The 23941-nt window shown below is 48.2% G+C and overlaps 1 protein-coding gene across 2 annotated transcripts in view; it reads right to left on the bottom strand.

The window, feature by feature from the left end:
• The window catches only part of LOC144784889 (NF-kappa-B inhibitor-interacting Ras-like protein 1), a 150219-nt gene that overhangs the window by 53365 nt on the left and 72913 nt on the right, over positions 1–23941 (bottom strand). Inside the window, exon 2 of one of the 2 annotated variants that reach the window (XM_078663983.1) lies at positions 14351–14427. The exons of the other annotated variant lie outside the window; for it this stretch is intronic. The gene's annotated coding sequence lies outside the window, so the exon portion shown is untranslated. The remainder of the gene's footprint in view (positions 1–14350; positions 14428–23941) is intronic. 2 annotated transcript variants of the gene reach the window in all.

Genomic DNA, 23941 nt, shown 5'->3' with positions numbered 1-23941 from the left:
AGGCACCAGACCGATTACTTTCAGCCTGGTAAAAGGTCCTTCTTTGGAACGTGGAAGTGCAATTTGTGTCTGTCTACTGCAGAGGATTAGTACCTCTAGCCCTAGGCAGTCTTGATGAAGTCTTTGGCATGCATAGGGGTTCACCTTCCTTTTGGAACCAGTCTAGTTCTGGACAAGTCATAGTCTGGTGGGTAAAGTGGGCTGCCACAATTGCAGTACTTCGCACCTCTTCTCTGTAGAGTCCTGCCTTGTGCTGACACAACTTCTCTTTGTCCCCTTCTTCTTCAGAGCATATCTGGAGTTCTGGTGTCAGGGGGCGCCCCATAAATCCTGGATTTAGGGGGTGTTAAGGTTGTGAGGGCTAGTAGCCAATAGGCTACTAGTCTAGCGCCTAATCTGCCCCTGAGGTGACAACATGCAGTGGGTGTATGTCACCAAACTACCCAGAATACACTATTTTTAGGCACCACTAGTCCACCCTAGAGGTAGGACTAGCTTTGGGGGAGGATAGGTGTTAGACCTGGCACCATTGGCGTGGGTCTCCCTTCCATTTTTGCTGTTGCCTCATGTATTTTTGCTGGTGTTAGATGCTTTGGGCACTGTGCCACTGCTGTCCAGTGCCACGATGCGAGTGCTCCCTGTTGAAAATTGATGTATGGATTAGTGATTACATGATTGTATGTTTGGTTTACTTGTCAGACCCTAGTACAGTGCACTGAATGTGCCCAGGGCGTGTCATCCAAATGCTGCTGGTGGGCCTGCAGCACTGGTTGTGCCACCCACAGAAGCAGCCTTGTAAAATGTGTCTAGGATCTGCCATTGCAGAGCCTGTGTGCAGTCTGGTACTGTCATGCTGACTGGGCAAGTGCACCCACTTGCCAGTCCCTAAACCTTCCCTTTTCTTCATATCAGTCACCCCTATTGTAGGCCCAAGGGCAGGGTGCATTGTAAGTATAAGGTAGGACAATCCCTGATGTGTGTGGCATGTCCTAATAGTGAATTACAGCCATTTTTGTTTTTTAGGTCTCGGCCTAGAGACGCGCTGAAAGCGCGTTCTCGGCAGAGAACTAATGTAATCGTTTCAGCCGGCAAAGGAGACAAGAGCTGGGCACGCGCCCAGCATTCTCAATGGAGAGGGAGCAACAAGAGCTGGCCACGCGCGGATTTGGTCGCGCGCACGGCGACGGCGTCTCGTGCGCTTCCATCCTCCATCTACTTCCTCTTCAATCAAGGAAGCTTCTGATGCAGGGGCTGGTGAACTCCAGATTGGATTATGGGAACGTCCTATATCTGGGGGCCCCAGTCTCTGTAATTCACAGACTGCAATGTGCACAAAATGCGGCGGCAAGAATACTCACAGGAACCGCAGCAAGGAACTCGGCTAAGCCAGCCCTCAGAAGTCTGCATTGGCTGCCAGTCAAGGAACGAATCAACTTCAAGACCCTGTGCATTGCCCACAGAATAATTCACAATGAAGGCCCCCCCATCCTCAGGACTTTTGTGTCTCATCAACAGTCAACTAGACATCTCAGATCCAACTCCCTCTCCCTGGCAAAAGTCCCCAGAATTAGTAAGGCCAGAACAGGTGGTCGCCTGTTTTCATACAACGCCCCCAGGCTGTGGAATGCCCTCCCACTCCCTCTGAGGCAAGAACAAAACCACCTCAGATTCAGGAAGAGACTGAAGACCCTTCTCTTCCCCTGAGCACCCCCCCCTGACTTTCTAACCTCCAGGACCGCGGTCTCCAGCGCCGGGATGCCCTAGGGTAGCTGTGCGCTCTACAAAACTCAAAATCAAATCAAATCAAAACGAAATGTAGGTAAGATTAGCAAATTTTATTGCGAATCCCACTTATTTGCGATTTGCAAATTGCGATTTGCAAATAAGGAATACCTTCCAATTCATTCTTATGGGCTATAAGGCCCATAGGAATGAGTGGGAAGACATTCTCAATTCGCGATTCTCAATTAGAGAATCGCAAATAGAGAATGCAATTTCAGGGTTGTAAGGTTGTCAATAGGACACCCTTTTGCACCCCCTGAAATTGACATGTGTGCACATGTGGCCCAAATACATGCCCTAAGGGCATGTATGTGACCCACATGGCCTGAAGTTGGTGGTATTTTGCGATTCCTTAAGCCAAAACTCGCACTACTTGGGTGCTTCCTACATTGCATTTAAGGAATCGCAATTTGCGATTCCTTAAATGCAATAGCAAAGTAAGGAATCGCAAATTTTGCGGTTCCTTATTTTGCATGTGGGTTTTTGTGTGCTACATAGCACACTGCCCTAATTGCTATCGCAAATGCTGAAATTCTGCGAATTTCAGCATTTGCGAGCGCAATTAGGCTTCCTACATATGGCCCTAAATCTTTGACTTACTGTAAAGTCCCAATAGACACAAAAATGGATTTTGGCTCCAAGTCCTACTTTCATTCCTCCAGGACATTAAACACACCTCTGCCTTCTACTTTGTAAATAATTGCTTTCTGTGCTTGACGTTAGCCTCAGAGTTGACTTCAAGAACAACGAGCAGGAGACTCATATGTCTGGACACACTCCTGACCTAAAAGTGCAAGACAATGTGGGTCTCAATCAGATATGTATCACCCCAACTATAGTAAAGTGTTACAAATGCAATACTTGCTGGACCAGTCATGTCCATCAAGTATTTTGCACTCCTCTCTGTTTTACTGTACTGCTAAGTACTCAGACTATTTATTGTGCAGGGACAATTCTAGATGGCCCACGTAGAGCAAACCTATCTTCATGCTATTGACCCAGAACCTGTGGTCTTCCCAGAAGCTTGAGCACCCATGAAAAGGGTGGTTTCTTATCCATTCTCCTTCAATTCAGCCATGGCCACTCAGGAAAATATATCAGTCACAGACCGCACAATAGGTCTACCTGCATACTTTATCGAAAAAGATAAAGGAGATATCTGCTGCCTCCAAAAGAGAACTCTCACACTCTCAAATTATATCTGAAACAATGTCACATGATTGCAAGCTCTGCATATCCAGATTATTGTCACTGTTCTCCTAATTTATCTCCTCCTCCTCAACCAACTTAAGTTTTCGTTTCCTCTTTATATAACCAAAATTCAATGAACTTTCCTCTTATATCATGAGAGCTGCCCGTTGTGGAATTTTCATTGGTTTGGAAAGGCTTACCTATCTCAGAAATCACTTTCTGCCAATCTAATCCACTTCTAATAGGCAGCTGAAAGCTCTGTGACCACTTTGCAGACTCTTCACCTCCAAACTATTTCCCTTCAACACATACAAAACCCATCTTCTGATGCTCAATATCATACCCCATTAGAAAGTCTGGATTAGCTCTGCACACAAAGTGAGCTCTATTGTCTGAACGCCTTAAAGCATCTGCTCTTTAAAAAAGACAATTCCCTTCAAAACTCCACAACTACCTCCAGTGTCCCCTGCTTCACAAACTATCAATCTTGAGCAAAATTCTAGAGATGTTGTTAATCTTTCTTCCTACAGCCAAGTATATCCAACTGGCCTGCTATATCTAAAGCACTTTTCCTCTTCGCCACTCTAGGAACTTCCACTATCTGCAAAGAGTAGTAAGCGCTATATAAACGCAATAACAATTACAACAATAAAATCAATACTTTAAAGCTGTCAAACGTTATCATTGTGGCCAATGGAAGAAATCTCAGGTGACACTCACGGGGCGAGTTCAAGAGAACGCACTAAGAGTTAAGGTCTTGCGTGCCCACAGACCAAGTTGCAACAATCAAAAAAAATTTACTTTGCCTGGGAATCCGGGTGCAGAGGTGACTTGGCTGTCCTTGGTGCTGAATGGGAGCCACAGGAGCTTTCAAAAACAAAAAACTTACCAAAATGATGCTTGCAGGTTTAGTTAATAGGAGCCCTTTGAAGATGAAGATTGGAGGGGCCCCTGGGCCAGGAATCACCAGGTAGAACGGCTCTATCTAGCTCAGGCTTCTCAGATGCAGAGGTATGCCTGGATATTTATGGTGCTGAATGGGACTGTGGGTGCTCATTTTACCAGGTGTGCCAACAAAGCCATCTTTGGAATGCAAGAACTTGACAACGGTGCCACAAAAGTGAAGAGTGGACGCTGCAAAAGGTTCCCCACACGTAGGGCGTAAAGTGAAGCAGTTAGTAGTCAGCTTGACCACCAACAAGCCTTGGTCCAGTGCAAATGTCACGGCTGGGTCAATCTTCTTCAAGAATTCCGGGGAATGCTATAGGGGGCTGAGACTCAGTGAGGTTCAGGACAACGCTTCCCAGAAGGCACCAGACCGATTACTTTCAGCCTGGTAAAAGGTCCTTCTTTGGAACGTGGAAGTGCAATTTGTGTCTGTCTACTGCAGAGGATTAGTACCTCTAGCCCTAGGCAGTCTTGATGAAGTCTTTGGCATGCATAGGGGTTCACCTTCCTTTTGGAACCAGTCTAGTTCTGGACAAGTCATAGTCTGGTGGGTAAAGGGGGCTGCCACAATTGCAGTACTTCGCACCTCTTCTCTGTAGAGTCCTGCCTTGTGCTGACACAACTTCTCTTTGTCCCCTTCTTCTTCAGAGCATATCTGGAGTTCTGGTGTCAGGGGGCGCCCCATAAATCCTGGATTTAGGGGGTGTTAAGGTTGTGAGGGCTAGTAGCCAATAGGCTACTAGTCTAGCGCCTAATCTGCCCCTGAGGTGACAACATGCAGTGGGTGTATGTCACCAAACTACCCAGAATACACTATTTTTAGGCACCACTAGTCCACCCTAGAGGTAGGACTAGCTTTGGGGGAGGATAGGTGTTAGACCTGGCACCATTGGCGTGGGTCTCCCTTCCATTTTTGCTGTTGCCTCATGTATTTTTGCTGGTGTTAGATGCTTTGGGCACTGTGCCACTGCTGTCCAGTGCCACGATGCGAGTGCTCCCTGTTGAAAATTGATGTATGGATTAGTGATTACATGATTGTATGTTTGGTTTACTTGTCAGACCCTAGTACAGTGCACTGAATGTGCCCAGGGCGTGTCATCCAAATGCTGCTGGTGGGCCTGCAGCACTGGTTGTGCCACCCACAGAAGCAGCCTTGTAAAATGTGTCTAGGATCTGCCATTGCAGAGCCTGTGTGCAGTCTGGTACTGTCATGCTGACTGGGCAAGTGCACCCACTTGCCAGTCCCTAAACCTTCCCTTTTCTTCATATCAGTCACCCCTATTGTAGGCCCAAGGGCAGGGTGCATTGTAAGTATAAGGTAGGACAATCCCTGATGTGTGTGGCATGTCCTAATAGTGAATTACAGCCATTTTTGTTTTTTAGGTCTCGGCCTAGAGACGCGCTGAAAGCGCGTTCTCGGCAGAGAACTAATGTAATCGTTTCAGCCGGCAAAGGAGACAAGAGCTGGGCACGCGCCCAGCATTCTCAATGGAGAGGGAGCAACAAGAGCTGGCCACGCGCGGATTTGGTCGCGCGCACGGCGACGGCGTCTCGTGCGCTTCCACCGCGCTCTCAGTTTCGCCGCCGCCGTGAGGATCCTCAGCCACTGCACACGCTCACCATGGCTTCCTCGTCATCACCGTGAAGATCCTCAGCCACTGCACACGCTCCCTCGTCATCACCGTGAAGATCCTCCGCCAGTGCACATACGGTCTGTTTTTATTAGAAGTGCGTGTGCGCGTCTGCGTGCCGGAGCTTAAGTGCTTGTCAGCGCGCGCCGCATGCAAATGCCCCCGCCTGCAACATGTCACTCATGTGCTCACCTTCCCCAGGATTTGTGTATTGCCCTCATATCTCGAGAAAGTGCAGGATGCCTCGAGCTCGGCACTTGTTCATCCAGCACCTTTCGTTGGCTGTTTGCTTTGGCCACCGGCTTGAGGACGTGCCAAGTAAAACCGCAAAATAAATAAATAACACGCTGACCAGTGTCTAGCTCTGACATGCAAGGGGTGATAAACTGCAGAAACTAGGGTGCCCTGCCTTGTGGAGGTGTTCAATGCATGGGCCGTGTGGTAGTGAAGTGATCCTAACAACCTTATATTAATAGGGCATGCGGGGAGAAATCTTCGAAATGTGTTTTGTCTCCTCTGTACTGTAGGCTGGGGAGGAACTGGTACAGAGGTAAGGGCAGACACACGGAGAGGGCATTGCTCGGACACCGTGTCTTCCTGCTGTACTGGGAGGTGACTGAGTACAGTACTGCCCTGCGGGAGTGAGTGGAGTTTGCCCCCTGGCCTTCCCGTGCCCTGTCCCTTACTTATTGTTTTTGGTGGCGAGTACAGCCAGGACAGAAGTTTATTTACATCTCTGCATCCACCTTCTCAGTCCTCGCGCCTCCATTCTCCTCAGCTGCTTCCCTAGGACAGTCTAAGGGGCGGGGCTCCTCCTTAGCTCACACGCACTACCTCCCCTGCTCGGAACTCAGTTCGGGAACTGCTCTCGGCCCCGGCAGGACCAGTGGAGAGTGGGCGTTACCTTACACTAAGGAGAGGAGGTGAAAGTGATACCTCTCCCCCCTGTCTCCCCCCCTCACCTCTGCTCTCCGTCCTCACCCAGCCCCCCCCCAGCTGAAGAACGGGCACCTGTATCCCCGAAAGGCTCCTTCGTCCAGTCCACAAACTAGCCTAGAGCCTGCTGCTCCCCCATGCAGAACCGACGACCTGTAGCAGCAGGACTCACATGACCCCCCCCCCCAACACACACATATCAACAACCCCCCAGAGCCAAGAAACCACCCAGGCCCCTTCCCCTGGCAGAAACAAGAAAGGAACATCCAAGGTGCCCCCCACACTTATAACAGCACCGCCCTCCCCCGCAAAACCAAGGAACAGCCGAGGTGCCCCCCACACTTATAACAGCACCACCCCCTACACACATACTCACGCACACACACACACATACAAATGCAAACATGCGCGCACACACACACACACACACACACAAACACCCAAGCATGAATACACACTCACGCAGGCACACACGTGCATGCATATACTCATACACACACCTCCACAAATTAAGCAGGGAAGCTTCCAGCGCGAATAGGCTGGCAGCACTGCAAAAGCGTACGTTTTACCACCCACGAGAGAGTATGTGTCTATGTGCATCCCCAGAGGCGCACACTGCACCAGTGCACGCGCCTCTCCTTTTATTTAAAATCAGTCCCAGCTCGAGGCGCACATGCACTCCTGTGTTGTGAGTGCCTTCCGGGTTACATGCGCTCTGACACTATGGAGTCTCAAGGCGAGAGCGGCATGTCCTGTGCCCTGCCCCAGCACAGTCAGTGGGTGTTTGTGTGTATGTGATGTGACAGTGTGTGTGTATGGGTGTGTGAGAGAGCGCGAGAGAGTATGTGTCTGGGTGCATAAATCACGGAATTGTATGCAAGTTTACTTCTATTCTGGTCATGCACTGACTGCTCCGTCAACTTTGTTCTAAAAACGCATCTGGTGTGCAGGCTGTACGACAAACCCGATTTGCTAACAAGCAATAGAGCAAAAATGCTTACCTTAGCTTACAAGATCACGACCCGCGTTTGTTTTCGGCATTCGCACATTTTAACGTGGTATTAAATTTAGAAGCAGATAGCTCCTTCCTTTCAGCATACTGCTGCGTGATGCTGCTGGGTGCTAGGAGACGGCAGACAGGCGGTAAGTCAGCACAAATCATATGTAATAAATACACATTTTTGGGGCCTACAATTTATAGACTTTTGGTGCAATTGGTGTTGCAATATTAAGCAATGCCAATAGCTCAAACTTAATTAACCCGAGACCTATTGCATTGTAAATGCTTGTCACTATTGCAAGGCTACCTGTTCTCCATAGGCCAGAACGGGCTGTTAGGATTATAAACATGTAATAATCTAACAGACTCAGCGAACATGGTAGAAATTCGAGTTTAGCATGCCTGAACTCAGAATGATAAAATACATATTTTAGTGAAGTTGGTTTTAACATTCTGTGTTTGCAAACACCACTTTTAGAAAGTAGGTATTTCCTTGTCTAACTATCCAAAGCCTGCCTCTGCTCCACATCCTGGGGGGCGGCTGATGTCTCTGCTCACTGAAAGAAGTGAAGTTGTCATGTCAACAAAGTGCTCCAGGACTGTACTTGCCTTCCACAATGCTGGTTCCACCTTCTGTGGGGCGTCTGATGTTTCTGCCCTGCACTGTGAAAGGAAAGGAGAAGTCTGGTAAACAGGGTGCTCAGGAACTAGTTTGGACTGGGCAAAGGCCCCTCTACCCTCAAAGAACAAAGGATTTTGGGATATAAATATTGGGACCCTGATCCCAAGAAATTAGATCACTTTTGGACTACAAGACGAAACCTTTACTGAGGAGAGGAACCTGAAGAAACTGAGGAGAGGCTATTCCCAACCTGAAGTGCTGCTTGGGGGATTGGCCTGCAGTGGTTGCCTTACTGCCAAAGGAAGGAGAAAGGAACTTTGTGTACTTTGCTTTCAACTTGTGAAGGATCTCCCAGGGCTTGGAAAAGAGCTTGCCTCCTGCTGAAGTCTCAGGGACAACAGACTTCAACCCCCAGCTCCCCAGAGTTCTTTGGAAGTGCCTGCTGCTGTTTTGGTCCTTCTGAGGGACCGCGTATTGCAAAGAGTTGGAAGCGCGACTCATCGAAGAAGTGTGTCGCCGTCGATGTGCCGGCCGTCGCAACTCCGAAGGAGGGTGTCGCCCTGGAACTGTCGCACTGCACCGCATTGAGAGAAGCGTGCCGCAACCAAGAGAAAGCGTGTCGCCGTCGCTGCTGCTGCCGTCGCTACTCCGAAGGAGGGTGTTGCTGCTGGAACTGTTGCACTGCACCGCATCGAAGAAGAGCACCTTGTATCCCTGAGAAGCGCGCCGCCCTCGGAGCTGCTGCCATCGCATCGTGGATGTCGCCGCTGTAGTTGTCGCATTGTGCCGAAGCTTCACGCATCATGGGAGAAGAGTGTGCTGCCGTCGCATCGTGGAACAAGGGTGGCGCCGCTGCAGTCCACGCATCGAACAGAGAACTTCTCGCATCCCCGAGAAGTGTGCCGCATCTGGAAGATCTTCCCGTCTTTATTTATTTGCACCTGAACTTTGCCTCATTTCCCTCGCTGCGACATTGCTTGTCGTGGAAGCGCAACGCATACTAAGGTACATTGACGCAAAGTGTTGCATCGTAAGAACTGAACTAAGCTTAAATCTACCATCTTAAAGTAACAGTATTGTGTATTTTTGTCGTTTATTGTCTTGTGGTAACTATATAAAGTATACTTAGTTTTGATATAAAACCTTGTGTGGTGTCCATCTGTAGTGTTGTCACTGAGTTACTGTATATGGTCACAAATGCTTAACACACTGCCTCTGAGATAAGCCTGTCTGCTTGTGCCAAGCTACCAAGGGGGTGAGCACAGTTATTTTAGGAGTGTAACCCCCTTATCCTGACTAGAGGCAAGGGTCCCTATTTGTCACAAGTACCTACTTGTGCCAACTAGAGACCCCCCAAATCCAACAGTAAGGTATACCTTCTGACAACCTAATTTCCCGCCTGCTCGCATACACAAGTGCCTATGGGCAGGGGGGCCTTTGTATATACTGGGAGATATGTCACTTGCATATCAGAGGGAGTGAAGCCTTGGAGTCTCACCCCCCCGGTTGATATTTTACTAGCCATCCTGTTAGGGTAGAGGTGAGACCTCCTTCCTGCCCAGTCCCTTTGTCTCGCATTCTCTGTGAGTGAAAGCACTCACCAGCAGGAGGTCAGAAAATGGCTTAGAAGGCCTGTCAAAGCATAAGGGAATCCGGTATCTTGGTGGTCACCCTTTAAGGGTGCCACCTGAGTGCATGCCAGCTCACCCCCGACACAAGAATTATGTCAGGTTTGAAAAAGCACAGTGTATGATACCAAACACTACTACCTTCAGAGGTGCCATCATAGAGTTGACTATCTCGGTTTTGTCAGGTAGCTGGTTCACGTTAACCTACGAACCGCCATTCACTTACAGTAAACTTGAATGGCAAGGGTACTGTAGAGGTATAGAAGACTGAACATATATGCCTTCACCAGTAATATAATGCACCCTACCCCATGGGCTTAAGGGAGCCTTCTTTAGGAGTGACTTAGATATAACATGGCAGTCAGGGGGACTCTGTCACACACGGTGTGTTCAGAGTCGAACTTGAACAGAGAAGCGGCTTGAGCAGGCTTCGATAGCAGCCCTGCAGACTTTACTTTTACTTAGGTCACTCAGAGTTGCAGCCCTCGTGACCCCTTTACCCCCCTTTCCCTGTGTACCACTGGTACAGGTACTAGGGACTTACACGAGGGGTTAAGCATATTGCCAATTGGGTGTACCAATACACATTACCTTTTGAGGAAAAGAGAACTGGAACTGGGGCTGGGTCATCGTTAGCAGGTCCCAGTGCCCTTTCAGTTCTGAAACCATAGCATCCAGAGCAAAACGTGGTGGGGTGACAATCCAAAAAGGGCACTTTCCTACATACCTAATATTGTTCTGTAAACAGACGTCTTAATGAATGATCATTCATTATTGGGCCCTTGGCAGCTAACCCAACCAATCACTTGGAAATACACCTTTACTTCCGGCACACACAGTTCACGTGCCCATGTAGTTTACTTCTTAGTACCCTCCTTCCTGCTGCCAAGCATCACTGACTTGGATAGAATATTCAATTGTACCTCTGATCTGTTGGCTTGCTAGCACTTCCACGGGGGAACTAGCATCTTAATATGTCATGATACAAACACCCAAAAGCCAAATTTAAGCTGCATGGATTACTACACACATCTGGGAGAGAAAAAAATTCAGTGACACACCCCCCCCCCTCAAATCCTGTGGCAAGTGGGTAAGTCTTGTAGGGAAATGTGGTATTCCACAACATTAAACTGACAAGGCTTCGGAACAGAAAGGGACATTTCTTACAGCGCAAAGCAACACAAAATAACCACCAGAGAATCTGGGTCAACTCCTTTTGGTGAAATATCACCTTAATGAGTTTGGGCTTTGGTTGCCGACCTCAAGCAAAGCTTCTCTTCAAAGGGCAATAGAGGTCAAACCCGTCAAATCCACATCCTCCATAGCTAAATTACATTACAATTTTCAGTGCCCAACAGCATATGGGATACGCAATGTAATTCACGCCAAATTCTTGCCCACAATAAGCTATGGCACCCTCACTCATCCTGGAAAACTCACATACATTGTAGAACATGGTCACATAGCAGCCTACAGGAACATCTTTGGGCTTCCAAAAAGTACAAGGCGCACATTGATATGGCTATAATTTGGCCTGACAAACATGCATACGGAATGTAAAAAAAACATTATAAAGTAACTACTATCAAGTACTCAGGGATGGTGTTGGACAAATCAAATATGCACTTAACATTATTTTTATTGACGGGGAAAGGCCCAGGGCTCATTACTAGGGTGAATTTTGCGGATTTTTTATTTTTGCGAGTTCGCGAGATTGTTTTCATCGCTGCGATCGCAAAGTTACCCATGCGGTCGCATATGGGCGCGGCTATCTTGTTTTTCACTATTCGTGTTGCGTATTTCCGTTCGCGAGTTGCATGCTCGCGTTGCGCATTTCCTGTTCCGAGTCACATGTTGCGTGCTCGCGATTGTTTTTCCTGTTCGCAACCGCTTACGTGTCCGCGCCCATTTTTGCGTGCTCGCGAGTAAAATATCACGAGAACTTACCCACGCGGTTGCAATGGACGCGGCCATCTTGTTTTTCATTCATTGCTATGGTTCTGGGTATGCCTTTTCTATCCTGCTTGAATCTCTGTAATCCTTTGTTTGAACTTTTTTTTAATCTTTTTTACTCATTATCTATATCTCTATTTGTGTACATCTATATTTTGTGTTTCTTTCTACTTTTCGTTGCTTTAATAACTACTTTTTTGTAACTCTCTCTCTCTTTTCTTTTATTTACTTTTTCCCTATTCTTTCCTATTTTTCCTTTAACCCAGGACCATGGCAAAGGGAGCCGGCAAGACCTCCAAGGGGAAGAGTCCCGCACCCAGCAGCTGGCTCCCTTGCGGGCGTTTATGGGGGGCGTCTAAGTCCCAGGGAGATCTTCAGTAACCCTGGGCGAAGCACTACGCTACGCTTGCAGAGTTTGCGAAGTTTTCGCAACTTCGCACTACGCGAGCTGCACGTAGCACAGTGCGAACATGCGTAGTGCAGCGGTAATTTTTTGCTTGTTCGCGGTCCTGAACGTCATGTTCGCGACCGCGAGCAAGCAAAATTACATCCCGGCGAGATTCTCAACGCGAGGAGGTCAGGTTTCTCATTGTGAGTGGTTGCGCATGCTCGCGACCGCTTTCAATGAGAAACTACCTGCTCGCGTTGAGAAAGCTGCCGCTCGAGTAATAATCTACTCGAGCAGCAGAAAACTACAGCTCGCACTGTGCAAGATGCCGTTTTCAATGCTTGCACAGTGCCGGATGCCAGTGCGGCAGCTCGCGAAGTGCGCTTCGCGTAGCGCTACTTCGCGAACTACGCCCACCCTTAATCTTCAGCAAGGCGGAGGTGGCCGCACTTGTCTTCTTTGTGCAGCGCCACCTCCCCAAGACCATCGCAGCAGGTGGCAGGCCCGGAACCGGGTACGGCCTCCAGGAGCGTCGCCAGCTATGGGGTAAGGTGTGCCGGGCCATGTATCGGGAGTCAGGGGTCCAGCTCACCTACAACCAGGTGACACACCGGTGGTCCCACATACTGGACCGGGAACAAGACCTGCTCGACCTGCTTGGCGTCGAGATCCCTGGGCTTGGTGAGTACTAGTAGCTATTTAATAACGGCTTTGTTTTCTTCTGCTCTGTGTTATATTGCAAATATATGTTTTTGGGAAGAGCACGAATGCTGCCGATTACATTGCAGGTAAATTATGTTTCAAAAGCTTCTGTGATTGCAGGTGCTCGCCTGTTCAGTGGCGGTGCTACTATGCTTACTTGTTTTCAATTTTTTGCTCATTTGGCCTGAGTGATTATGTATGAGTGTACTTTACAGAACTGCGTAATGCTAGAGACAAGAGACTCAAGCCCAGTCCTTCCTTTGTACTCCTGCCACTAAGAAGAGATAGTGGTGGTGGATTGATAGGTTGAGTATATTATGACTTGTTATTTAGTAGGAAATTTTTTAGAGGTCTGCAATCATGACGGACTGTGTCCGTCACTTCGCGTGCTGCTGAGTGCTGCCAGTAGAACCTTTTTGTAGTTGGTTTAGTGAGTTACATAACTTTCCAAGTAGACGGTCCGTGAATCCAGCAATACTAATATCCTAGTAGACCACATCAGATAGGTCAATAAATTTAGTGCAATTGTTGTTTATTTCCCAGAAATAATTTTTTGTTTTTTTTAAATGTTTGATTTCGTTGATCACAATCATCCATGTTTGTGCCTTTCTTTCATGTACATCAGCACCTCCCAGGGGCAAGAGGACAGAGGTAGCGGCGCCGGCGGAGCAGGAAGGCCAGGATCAGTCCACCGAGGGCTCTTCTGCTGGCCCCAGTAAGTTTTCCTGTTAATAATTGTACTTCCGTAACTTTTACAGCACCTATTTATTTCAAACATTCATCATAATTCTATTTTTTTCTAAATCGTCATTGATCTTCTTGTAGACTGTTTCTAAATTCTTAGCCTGACTCTATGACTCTCTGTGCTACTACTATTTATTATTATTAGTCTGTCTGTGTAGCTAGCTAAGCACCCACAGTTGGCAAAAGGTGTTAAACAAAACTCCTATTCAGCAATAGCTCTAGGCACCGAGTGCAGTCCTCTGGGTTGTCCATAATGTCTATTGAAGTCTTCTTAATGTTTATGCTTTGACAATTAAATTAATAAGATACTAGTTTACTTTTTGATTGGATAGGAGGACATACTACTACTGTTGCAGGGACTATTCTGCACATACAGAACTATGGACACGAAATAGGGCATTGGTGATAATAAGCGCAGTTAGACTTTCCACATACCTCAATCATAACAGAAGTTGAACCCCCAATCTCCTTACTGACTAGCTAGTGTGTCAGAGTCATTATTTAGCTCCCGAATGCAGCGATGATCCCCAATGATTATACAACCCAGAACATAAGACTAGGGAGTCAGAGTTCCGACCTCTCAGAGTCACGGAATCATGCTTGCAAATTGCAAACCCTATCGCTCACTCACTCATGACCAAGATCCACAGAGTCTATGTAAGTTTTAAAGCTTAATTAAAAGTAAAACAACTTGCTCTGTATATTAATTTTCAATTGTGCATTATATAAAAACATTATTAAAATCAACTTCATAGAAGAGAAACGGTGAACTCATGAAAACTGAACAGTGGCTGATTTACACATTAATTGTGGGAGACCCCGCACCTTGTTGGAACTTAAAGTACTGGTGGTGATGATGATGAGTAACATATTGCTCTTGTTCGTAGAAGGGAATCTTCTGTCTGTTATGAGAAAAATGGTGCGCGTTAAAAAGCAAGCATTGATCAGTTGTGCCAAAAAGTGTAGCATGTTATGGCTAAGCATAAATAAAAACACCCTCCCCTTCCGAAAGGGGAAATTTTAGTTTAGACTAGAGAGTCCCAAATAATAAAATTTGTTTACGTAGTAAATTTATTTTTCATTCCTAGACAAAATAGGGAGTAATGTATATGGCATCTAAAAATATTAAGGGCCAGATGTAGGTCGCCAAATACCGGTCGGTAACGGCCGAATTCGGCCGTTACCAACCGGTATTTGGCTTTTGAGATGTAGGTGGGTCTGAATTTACAGAATCGGTATATTTACCGATTCGGTAAATTTACCACTTTGGTATTTTACCGAATCGGTAAATATACCGATTCTGTACATCCATATGTAGGTGACACTCCTAAGAGTGCCACAGGCCCTTCAGATTCGGTATTTTACCACCCAATCCTATTGGGTGGTAAAATACCGAATTCAGGTGTGCATGCACACCTGTGCCATGTGGCACACAGACATGCCCTTAGGGCCACATGGCACACATGCCTGTACTTGGGGTGCTAGAGGGTGTCAAAGTGACACCCCCTGCACCCTTGCAGGATTCGGTATCTACCGAATCTGTAAATACCGATTCGGTATTTCACATTGATTCCTATGGGCTTCAAGGCCCATAGGAATCAATGTGAAATACCGAATCGGTATTTACAGATTCGGTAAATACAGACTCTTACAGAATCGGTAATTTTTTACCTACATCTGCCTCCTTCCTATTTACCGACTCTTAAATACCGATTCGGTATGAGTCGGTATTTAAGAGTCGGTAAATAGGAATTACCTACATCTGGCCCTAAATGTTTTTTCTAGGCGGAACACTATCGGCACAGACAACCACCAGTGCCAGGGCCAGCGCGGAGGTGGTCACTCCAGGGGCGGATGCGGTGCCACCAGTGCCAGCAGGAACTGCTGTGGGGGATGCCTCGGTAGTGGCGGGCAGTGGTAAGCTATTATGTTCCTTACTTATTGAGATTGTAGAGTAGGCTCGCTGCAGGGGTGTATGTAATACAGTACAATACACTTTACAGTTAAGAAGACTTACAAATTTAGAACTAAGTTATTGTCAACCAGGTAGAAGACAGTCACCCTGGACTTCGCATTAGCAATAGCATTAGCGGCAGGAGTTGGTGATAACCAATGGCCTCCTCTAAATTTGACTTCAACTCAGCTGTGAAAGTTTTATCGAGAAGCCAAGTCAGATCAGAGATGAACTTGATGGATGGGATGAACGAAAAGGGAAATAAGGGTGTAAGGAAGGAGGAAGGATGAGCGAGTTAAATTAATGACTGGCAAAGAATGATACGTGTTTTTGAATGCAGGCAGAGGTGGCTGGTAGGAATCTGATGCATGGCCAGTTGAAGGAAGGATGGGTGGAAGGAGGGGGGCGCTAGAGGGCGCACTGCGGGATGGTTGGCTGAATAGTCAGCTCCGCCGGACGGGTGTGTAAACAGAAAATTTGAGCCTCTTAAACTGCCGCCAGATCATCGACAAAGGCACCGATAGAAATCGGAACATGCTGCCTATGCAGACAAAGTTAAGCGGCTTCTGAAGGAGGATCGGGACTAGCACACCGAAGTAAAAATGGCATGAAGGCACACCGAGAGCTAAGATGGCCGCTCCCGACGTTCGGCTCCACAGAGCGTAAGATTGCAACCACAAGATGATGAGAGGTACACACTAACTCAACTGCATCACGACCTTACTGCGACCGCATGCTACCACAGCGACATGTTTTAAAACGCCACAAAGGAGATCGGAACAGTGAAATGCGGGGTTGCGTTCCACGAAAGTCAAGATGGCGGCGACAGTGAAACGCAAACGCTAGAAGACGGTTGAGAGCCACTGCGGGACCACAGGAAGGCTCGGCGAATATCGGTGTACGGGCGAATGAAGAGGCTGCAAGGACCAACGGGAAAGTACCAACACAGGCGAGTGCAAAACCCTCGTTTGTTTTCCTACAGCACTGCCCGGATGCACTGACAGTGAGACACTGTACACAATATGGCGCCCGACATTATTTTCCAACTGGCGCGAGAGATTGTGTAGCCCCTAAACTGGACACAACAGAGACGATAGAAAACCAAGAGGACAGCACTCACGATCATTACACTATGCTGACGCTCCAAGAGATATAGGGGGCAGCAAGACAGATAGAATCTGGACGATAGCAGAGAGGTGCACAGGAATAGGCGGGCAGTGAGTTGGCGCCAAGATCATAAAGGCGCGAAGATCATAACGTGAGCCATAACAGGACAACGCAGGGAAATTACAGAGAGGCCTCAACGTGACCATTCCAGTCTAAGTGCCAGAGTGCCACGCAACATAAGGGGGCATGCTGATGAGCGAGGCGGCAGATGCATAGCTCAACATTGCTGAGGACGCCGAAAACACCCCAACGACGAAACCTGCCTACAGTAAAAGACACATCCACGGTAAGCCCGGGGAAGGCGCGACACAGCCCCACACAGAACGCTGATACCATGGGGAAACCGGACAAGCAACAAACTAAATTGCCATTTGAGACGCGCAAGCAAACCAAAAACAACGCCACTGCGTCGGATGCAGAGGGGGAACAAGACGCAACGGAAGGATCAGGCATGGAAGCAGTAATGAGAGCGATCCAGCAAAGTCTACAGGAAATGAATAACAAACTAGATAATTAGTGCAACGTGTGTATCATATGGCAGCGAAGATAGAAAAACATGATGAGCGGATTGTGGAGGCGGAACAAAGGATCTCCAGAGTGGAGGACGAGTCTAGAACAACAGCGAACACGTGTGGAGGCATGGAAAAAACGTTGGAAGTCCTGAAAGCAAGGGTGGAAGACCAGAAAGCGAGATCGAGACGGAACAACGTCCGCATATCGGGACTGCCAGAATCAACAAACACGGGCAGAATGGAAAGCTACATCGAGAGATTGTCGACGGACATATTTGGAACTGAAAAGCTATCAGCCGTGTTCCTCGTCGAGCGGGCACACCGCTCCCTGGCGCCTACACCAAAACCGGGTGCCACTCCACGCATGATAATAGCCCGCCTGCTCAACTATAGAGACAGGGATACCGTCCTCAGGCTGGCCAGAGAAAAGGGTACAATTACATATCAAGGCAATACCCTGGAATTCTACCCTGATCACACGGTGGCAGTACAGATGGCACGCAAGGAATTCGCACCAGTCAAAAAGAAACTGCGAGACCTAGGAGTTGAATATGCAATGTTATATCCTGCGAAGCTCAAAATCACGAACGCGGGCAAGCCCGTGATTCTAACCTCGGTACAGGCAGCACAGGAATATGTCAGGAAAATGGAAAAGCATCGCTGATGGACAACGGAGAAACAGCAGCCCTCATCCTCCTAGACCTCTCCGTGGCATTCGACACTGTCTGCCACCGCACCCTAGTGCAGCGCCTCAGCAACATCGGAATCCAGGAGAAGGCACTGGAATGGATCATCTCCTTCCTCGACGGAAGGACACAGAGAGTCCGTCTACCACCGTACAAGTCAGAGGCCACCGAAGTCATCTGCGGCGTCCCTCAAGGATCCTCGCTGAGCCCCACCCTCTTCAACGTCTACATGAGCCCCCTCGCGGCCATCGCACGCCAACACAACCTCAACATCATCTCCTACGCTGACGACACCCAGCTGATCCTCTCCCTGACCAACGACCCCGCCGCCGCCAGAGCCAACCTCCACGAAGGGATGAAAGACGTAGCAGAGTGGATGACGACCAGCCGCCTGAAACTGAACTCAGACAAGACGGAAGTCCTCATCCTGGGTTCCTCGCCCTCCGCCTGGGACGACTCCTGGTGGCCCCCCGCCCTAGGCAGCGCACCCAAACCGACAGACCACGCACGCAACCTGGGCTTCATCTTGGACTCCTCCCTCACCATGACCAGACAAGTCAACGCCGTCTCCTCGTCATGCTTCAACATCCTGCGCATGCTTCGTAAGATCTTCCGGTGGATCCCCACCGAGACCAGGAAGACGGTCACCCAGGCCCTCGTCTCCAGCCGACTGGACTACGGCAACGCCCTCTACGCCGGAACCACCGCCAAGCTCCAGAAAAGACTCCAGCGGATCCAGAACGCCTCAGCCAGACTCATCCTCGACATCCCACGACACAGCCACATCTCCGGACATCTGAGAGACCTTCATTGGCTCCCCGTCAACAAAAGAATCACCTTCCGCCTCCTCACCCACGCACACAAAGCCCAACACGATCAAGGCCCTAGCTACCTCAACAACCGCATCAACTTCTACGCTCCCAAACGACATCTCCGATCAGCCAGCCACGCCCTCGCCGCCGTCCCCAGCATACGAAGAACGACAACAGGAGGAAGGTCCTTCTCCTACCTGGCCGCCAAGACCTGGAACTCCCTACCGACCGACCTGCGCCTGACCCAAGACCACCTCTCCTTCAGGAAGAAGCTCAAGACCTGGCTATTCGAGCAGTAGCAGCACCCCCCCCCCCCCCCCCTAGCGCCTTGAGACCCTCCGGGTAAGTAGTGCGCTATATAAATGCCTGTGATTGATTGATTGAAGACTCAAGACCGAGAGGGTCGGACAAGTGACAATGACTGAGACGCTGGAAAGGAAGATCCCGTGGTAATAAAAAAGACTACGCGTTGATAGCGACGCACTAAGTACTGGAAATGCGCCGTACATTCCTAAGCCAACGTTGTGGCGCCTGGTATCTTACAGACATGTTCAACGGTTGGGAGCAACTGGCGCTCCAGAACGAAGGTAGCCACTTGAACAGGCAATATCGAAGTACAGCGCGCAAACACGGGGGTTGCGCAAGGAATCAGCAGACACTCCGTGCAAGGTATGAGATGTGTGAGAATACTCGATGCTGGAGCTTGTGAGACTAGCACCGTCCCAGCGGCAAAATGTGGCAGCGTCATGAGTGAAAGCTAGCGAACACTGGGCCTAGCCCACGCGACTGAACAGGTGAGACATATTGCGAAGTTAATGGGGCAAGGACAGAAAGTAATGTACTCTTGTGCCACAACTGACCTCAGAGACTCCTCTGACGAAATGGAGCACTGTGCAATTGCAGTTATGGGTTACGAGTTGCTTAACAGACTATGGCGGGGAAAGAGAGGTGATAAAGATACAACGGATTACAGTAATGACATATGCACCCGTCCACATCCACTATGTGGATGGAGACGTGTGCACCTGGCGACACCCCCAGGCGGGTGCGCCCCAATCTCAGTTCTACTACTAGTTTTGTTGACACAAGGGGATGGCTTTGGCAAAGTTGGGGTGCTAAAGTGGGACGAGGGTGGAAGGGGGAACTGGGAAATGTTAGATTTAACTCACTGTGTCTGAGAAACATTGCAACCTCTTTGAATCCAAAATGCACTGTATTGGATGATAAACTCATGGTTAAAAAATGTACATTAGAATGCGGGACGGACCACGACGGGGCCCTACAATACAGGGTGGAGGACTCTACCACGAATTATTGCACCCTACATTTGCTAAGATGACACACTCCGCCACACTGAAATGTATCACGTGGAATGTCAGAGGCTTAGGCAATCCGAAAAAAATTTGGCAGAAGTTCGCATACTTTGACAGGCTACATGTTGATGTAGCTTTCCTACAGGAAACGCACATAGCGGCTGCTGACACTTCTACAATGGGAGCTAGATGGGCAGAATCAGTCACCAACTCCAATTATTCATCATACTCTCGAGGGGTTAGCATTTTGATAAAAAAGGGGGTGCACTTTAAGATCACGAACACACATAAAGACGCTGAAGGTAGAAGCGTGATTGTGGTGGGCACAGTAAGACAACATACGCTGGCACTGGTGAACACCTATGGCCCGAACGTAGACGACCCAGGTTTCCTTGAGACAATATGGGGCAAAATAGCGGATACTCAGGCTGACAACATACTGTGGGGAGGAGACTTCAATATAGCGCTGAGGGAGGGACTTGACAGGTCCCCGAACACACTGGAACCACACGTAAAGGCGAGGGCGACACTTCAGGAGGCTCTAGCAGATTTAAAGATGGTGGACATATGGAGGATTCATTACCCTGGGGAGACGGTGGCAACACACAAACGCAGCACACAGAAGCTGGTCTAGACTAGACTATTGGCTGGCCACACAGGAGGTAGTGTCATGGGTAACAAGCATAAAACATCTCCCACGGACGCTATCTGACCACAACTCGGTGATATTCGAGATTGAAATACCACGATATGCGCCTCCGCCATTTACATGGAGATTCAATGCGGTAGCCCTACGCGACCCAGTATATGCAAGCACCATACAGAAAGCAATAATAGACTATTTTGACCTAAATAGCCCCACGACGGAAGACCCGTGCCTATTATGGGAAGCTTTTAAGGCCACATTGCGAGGGGTATGCATTAGCACGACCACGGGCATATTAAGAGACATCAGACAACAATTAAAAACGCGCGAGAGCGCCATACACGCACTAGAACAAAGATATACACAAACAGGGGATACGACAGTACTGGGGGAAATACAAGTTCTTCTAACAGAGCACCGACAATTTGCTGCAGATGAGCTTCAATATATCTACAAATGTACGACGGCTAGGAGATATGGTGAGGCGGGTCGACCAGGCAGGGCCCTAGCTGAGAAGATATGTGCTGGAAGGGCACCTCAACACATCACTGCTATTAGAACCCATGCAGGACACATGAAACATGACATACAAGGGATAATGGGTGAATTTATGGGCACCTATGGCAAACTGTATGAGGCTCGCCCCTCGCTATCACAAGAGGAATTACTGTCTTACATGGCGGATGTAGAACTGGCATGACTGTCTGAAGGCCATAGAGAATACCTGGCTCGCCCTATCACAGTAGAAGATGTAGTGGACACTATCAAACGTCTGCCAAATGGCAAAGCACCAGGGCCTGACGGCTTCACGATAGAGTTTTACAAAACGTTCGCGGACCTGTTAGCCCCACACTTAGTGAAACGTAATGGAGAGGCACACGAGGCACAAACTCTTCCGGCATCCATGAGGGAGGCCTTATTGATTGCATTGCTAAAACCGGGTAAAGAAGAGGAATACTGCGACTCGTACCGCCCGCTATCCCTCATAAATGTGGATACCAAAATTATAGCCAGCCTCCTTGCTGACAGACTTAAACCACTCATGCTGCTACTGATAAGACCCGACCAATCTGGCTTCATACCGGAAAGGTCGACGACACATAACACGCGCACCTTATTTGCGCTAGCTCACTACCTGGCCCCTGAAGTAAAAGCTGTGGCTGTCTTATTGGATGCGGCCAAAGCATTCGACACAATAGATTGGCCCTTCTTAAATGCAGTGCTAGTACGTATGGGGTTTCCCCCGATCTTCATAGGATGGATCACGATGCTTTACACGAATTTGTCAGCTCGCATTAGAGTGAACAAGCACATCTCAGAACCAATCGCAATATGTCGTGGAACTAGGCAGGGGTGCCCACTCTCCCCAATGCTTTTCGCTCTGGTGCTAGAACCCCTAGCATGCAAAATTCGACAACACCACCACTACTCGGCCATACAACTACCGACACGCCCGATTCATATCTCGCTGTATGCGGATGATATGGTACTTTACGTAAAAAATCCAGAACAGCACCTAAACCCACTACTGCGCGAATATATCAAATTCGGCCAACACTCAGGACTCCAGATCAACTGGAATAAATCCCTCATACTGACATTAACAGACGGCACACACCCAACGGCCATGGATTATCCACTGGAATGGCAGGAAGAACCGACCAAATACTTAGGAGTGTGGTTTCACAGGGACCCGGAACTTGTAATTCGGACCAATTATGGGAGGGCGATCTCAACATTAGACGACAAGATTAAAAGGTGGAATAAGCTACCGCTGTCGCTAGCAGACAGAGTTGCAATTGTGAAAATGGTAATGCTCCCTAAGTTCCTATACTTGTTTGATAATATCCCAATTAAGTCTCCTGCAGAGGTGTTCCGAAATATCAAAAAACTGGTACTAAATCTAATTTGGGCGGGGAAACAAGCGATATTGGACTTGCAAACGATGACACTGCCATACGCTAAAGGGGGTTTCAAAGTACCAGATCTCTATCTGTATTACTTATGCGCGCAAGCGAAATTTGCACACTACTGGTATCACGAGATTCCCTTTCTGACCCATGTGGCGGTGGAGGCGGGTGATGCAGACCCGGTTCCATTGACTAGCATACTGACACACAAACGTGGCAGATTACATGAACGTGACATAAACCCGGTGAACACCACAACGGATGCATGGAGACGAATGGGAAAGGCAGCTAAACGCCTCCCGCTTTATGCGCCTGCTCTCCCCCTAGCACATCATCCGGCGCTATCAGTTACACAAGAACGGATTGGGATGGATTTACTAAGAAACATAGGCATAGATAAGATGGGGATTTGTATAAAGAAGGAATCTATCAAACACTAGAAAAATTAGATTACATTAGCAACCCAACACTATTATTTAACTTTAACTGCTATAGATTACAGAGAGCGATTAAAGAATACTTTCCCACATTTCCGGAGGAACCCAAGACCCTGTCTCCCTTGCAACTACTTCTCACCACACCTACTGCCTCCCATCTAGTGTCCAGACTCTACACGAGCATACAAACCGACATTGGGGGAAACACAGAAAAGATGAGAGGTAAATGGAGTGATGACTTGGGAGATACGTTGTCAGACAAGGACTGGGAAACCACAAGCCTACTCACTGGCATGTTACCTGCAAATGGGAACCTGAGGATCATCCATTACAAATACATACACCAAATGTACTACACACCTCACAGGCTTCATAAATATGGGTTAAGGGACGACTTGTACGGTGTAAGCAAGAAAACGCGGACTTCATGCATTTAGCATGGCACTGTGGTTCTGTGGCTAAATACTGGGAACAGGTGACACGGGCCTTAAGCGACATGTTGGGGATATCACTAGAGTGTGAAGCCAAAATCTGCTTGTTAGGCATTGTACCACACCTGCGAGCGACACGACGTAGGTTCTGCGTGGTAGCGCTTTTGATGGCGAAGAGGAGGGTCTCACTCCATTGGAATAGTAAGGTAGGGCCGAAGATGAAAAGCTGGCTGGAAGATTTGACGTACTGTTGTGACACACTGGCCACATATGAGGAGGAGCTACCGATTAGATCACGCCCCAGGGACTATTGGATGCATTTGCGTGACTACTTACTAACGCACACACCGGAATGAACCGTATAGAGTGACCAGACAAGATACGCGACGGAACACATACTGATGAGTAATACATATTTACCCTAGGAGAGGAAGAATGTTGTGACACAGTGCTTGAAGTTACGGAATTATATGTTGTTTTTCATTACAGGTTTATGGTACAATTTAAAAATATAAAATGTAAGACCATGTACATGCTCTGGAACGTGT

Source organism: Lissotriton helveticus, chromosome 10 (genome assembly GCF_964261635.1).
Source record: "Lissotriton helveticus chromosome 10, aLisHel1.1, whole genome shotgun sequence".
In the NCBI taxonomy this organism is placed as follows: Eukaryota; Metazoa; Chordata; class Amphibia; order Caudata; family Salamandridae; genus Lissotriton; species Lissotriton helveticus.
The sequence above is the reverse complement of the archived record's forward strand: the minus strand, read 5'-3'. Positions and strand labels throughout refer to the sequence as shown.